Source organism: Echinops telfairi, unplaced genomic scaffold, assembly GCF_000313985.2.
Source record: "Echinops telfairi isolate 266 unplaced genomic scaffold, ASM31398v2 ScPeMD7_7469;HRSCAF=8507_1, whole genome shotgun sequence".
Taxonomy (NCBI): domain Eukaryota; kingdom Metazoa; phylum Chordata; class Mammalia; order Afrosoricida; family Tenrecidae; genus Echinops; species Echinops telfairi.
The window spans coordinates 52717461-52721207 of record NW_022111373.1 but is presented as its reverse complement, the minus strand read 5'-3'; positions in this window follow the sequence as shown (position 1 = coordinate 52721207).

Below are 3747 nucleotides of genomic sequence, written 5' to 3'. Positions count from 1 at the left end.
GCCGCTTGCGATTTCCTTTATTTAATGTCGCCATTTGGAAATCTTGTTTATGAGTCCCCCTGGTCTCCGTGGATTTCATGTTTGTGGTAACCGGTAATTCTTCTACTTAGAGTAGACATATATGGGACTCGGTAAACACTTGCCAGAAGAATGAGTGAATGACTAAACTGTTCCTAGGATTAGTGGAGACTTGGTGGTAGAATTCCAGTCAGCCACACAGGAGACCCGTACACCTCCTGCCTAGCACCCCCTCCGTGCCCCTGGGAGCTCTCCTGCTGGCAAGGTGCTGAAGAAGTTTCCCTGAGTGGTGCTGCATGAAGACCTGTAGGAAGAGAGGCCTGCTGATCTGCCTCTGACAGTCAGCCTGAGAAAACCCTGTGGACCCCAAGGGTCCAAACCCCAACCAATCCTGGGAATGACGCAGGGCCAGGTGGCATTTTGCCGTCTCGTGTGTGGGTGACTGGGCATCAGAGGCTGACTTGCTGGCAGGGAGCCACAAGATGGTCACTGTTAGAGGACGCGTCCTCAGGAAGACAAGCGCTTGATTGAAGCGGCGAACAAAAGCCTCAGCATCTGGCAGAGGGTCTCTGGATTTGGTGAGTGAGCTTTGAATTAGGCAACAGCCAAGTGGTCAAGAAAAGGCGCTCCATTTCAGGGGCTCTCTGTAAACCAAGGGGGATTCAAAGGCTGTGGCGGCCTCATCACTGGATATAGAATCTGCACTCAACAGGCCAACATGTAAAATGTGATACATGGTTACATGGTAGTTTCTGATATTTAAAATTCCTACAATAATCTCATCATTAACAGTGCTATGCTGCACTTCAGAAATAGTATAATGGAGCAGGGAAGAATGTATCTCTGTAGCCAGGCTTCTAGATTTCGAATAAATCCTGGATCTACATTTGCTAGCTGTGAGACCTTGGACATGCGTTTGAACATCTCTTTAGACCTTAGATTTCTTCTTTGTGAAGTGGAGATTATAGTGGGCCAGGCCTCACTGTGCTGTGAGGATTTAAGACATTGATCATCATAAAGTATTCGGAACAGTGCCAGAGATTTAGTAAACACCAGAGTCATGTTAGCTCTGTTGTGTTTCCTGAAAGCCAAGACAGACTGCATTCAGAGAGAATGAATTTCTAGAGTGTACCGCCAGCATCACTGTAGTCCATGAATCCAACTGCAGGACAGAATTCATGAGAGTTTGCACAGACAGAGCTGTTCTGATTCCATTACTATGAATCATTTGGAAATTAATTTTAAAGTGCAACTAGCCACACATGCAATTCTTTAGAAGGCATGCAAAAACACTAACGAGCATTTTGGTCAGCTCAATGCACGAGAAACCTTCATCAGCTTGAACCGCTGATTTCACAACTTGATAGCCCCTCAGTATCTCTAGAGATAGAGCTCTTAGAAATAGATGTCTCTGAGCCCCCAGTGAAATGATTATATATATAAAAAAGAAAAGTTGCGCAATCATTCCTACAATCAATTCCAGCATATTTTCCTTTCAAACTCATTGTCGGTAGCTTCCCTATTTCCCACCAACCTCTATCTCAATAGATGTACCTATGCTAGAGCCCTGGTGTTGCAGTGTTAAGCCTTGGGCTGCAATCTTCATGGTTGGCCATTTGAAACCCCCCAGAGCTCTTTGGGCTTTCTATTCCCATGAAGAATTGCAATCTCAATAACAGATGCAATGGTTTATTGAGAACAGGGCTGGGGTGAGTGGGGATGATGAGAGGAATTGGGGAACAAAAAATTAGTGTGGGGGCATTAGAACTGATTGTGATGATGGATATACACCTCTTTTAAAAGGGATTTAACTATGGTCAAGAAAATTACTAAAATAGAAACCAAACTGACCTCTGCTTTCCCTGGTGGAGGAAGAGCTGTTTCTTAGGGGCCATTGAGTTTATGTAAATGATGGCAGGATAATCCAGAACAGAATATCAATCATGGTTGTATAACATGAAGAGTATACTAAATGGCACTGAATTATATAAAAAAGAAAGAGATAGACGTCTCCATCATATTCACGTGCATCTAGGGTGTCACTTCATTATGCTAGTAGTCTCCCTGTTGATCAACTCTCTTCTTAATTTCCCTTAAGTCTCAGGAACAAGTGTGAAAATATGTAAGGGCTGAAGAAGAAAAGAATATGCACTGCAGCATAAATTCTATCTCATAATGTTCGCCTTAAAATGTCAAGCTATCAGAGTCTTGAGGAGACCAGCCTCTGGAGAAGGCCACCAATGTTGGTCAAGTAGCAGGGCAGAAAAAGACAAAACCCTTTGACAATGGGCTCCAATGTGAGGCTGGCACAGGCTGGGCCGTGCTTCCCTCTGTTGTACTTGGGTCGTTTTGAACTGGAACTGACGTGATGACAGCTGACAGCTACATTAGGAGTTCACCAGGAAGGGCACCTGCTAGGAGGTGCCTTTCTGACTGCTACTGCCCTGGCCACCTCTCCCTGAACTTGGATACCCTCTACACAGTGTATATTAGCCCCAATCTGTTATGGCACTTTTTAAATGATTTCTTTTTATATATAGTTAATAGATGTCATTTTCTAAGAGCAGTTTTAGGTTTGCAGAGAAATTGAGCAGAAAGTACAGATTTGCCATAGACTCCACACCCCCTCCCCCATATACACACTGAAGAAATGGTATGGAGGCCACACATGATCTCCTCTGGCTACACAGAAGAGAAAGATAGTCCAAGAGGTTAGACATGCCTCCCCCCTCCTTCCTTCTCCTACTCTATCCTGATACCAAGTGGTCCTCCAATGATATTCGACTTCTCTGCTGCTTTTGATAATCCATTCCAATGGCCAAAAAGTTTAGGATTCTGGGGGTTTATTATAGACTTAACAGATTACCATAAGCCCAAATCAGAAAATATTAAGGATAGAGTCTTTCATTCACAGCAGCCCCTCTTCTAAGCCAGCTGCCAAATTTCTATCTGGTCCCTAGCCTCTTACTCATAAAACCCCTTGACCTCTGCTTCCATGGGCCAGGAGGGCCCACTGCCCACTGTGCCTCACCAGCGCACAGTCTCAGCCATGCATGTGTGGCACCCCTGAAATGGTAGGGATCTCACACATGCTCTGCTGCTGGCTCCTTTGTTGTGGTGGTCATGGGAATTACTCTGTTCACACTTCTGAGATGGTTTTCTTCCACCCAGGGGAATGACAAATGACCAACCCCCTCTACTGCTCTTTCTCCCACCCTATTTGCATGGTCCCATCCAATCATTTGGTGACTGGTAAAGAGAAATGGCTAGAAGAGCCAGAAGTAATAATTCTGCTTCAGCACATATAAACATGTCCCTTAAAATGCAATCAAGTCTCTGGTGACTAGATGACCCCGTGTGTCGCAGAGCAGAACTGTGCTCTCCAGGGTGGTCATGCACTGGCCTGAGATTTGCAAGGTCAGCAGTTAAAAACCACACGTCACTCTGTAGGAAAATAGGCCAGGCTTTCTATTCCCATAAAGAGCTATTATACCCCCTCCCCCTGCAAAAGAATTTACTTCAGAGGACAGCACTGAAGCTACACTCAGGGAGTGGGACATGTCTCATCAGAGCACAAGGGGGCAAATGAAGGGGGAGGAAGAGAGAATGGAACACATCTTGGTCCACTAAACCCTGAGGACAATATTCCTGCTCAGAGCAGCCAAAGTACAAAAAGGACCCTAGAGCCAGCCCCACTAGGAGACACGACACCCCTCACCGACCCATAGT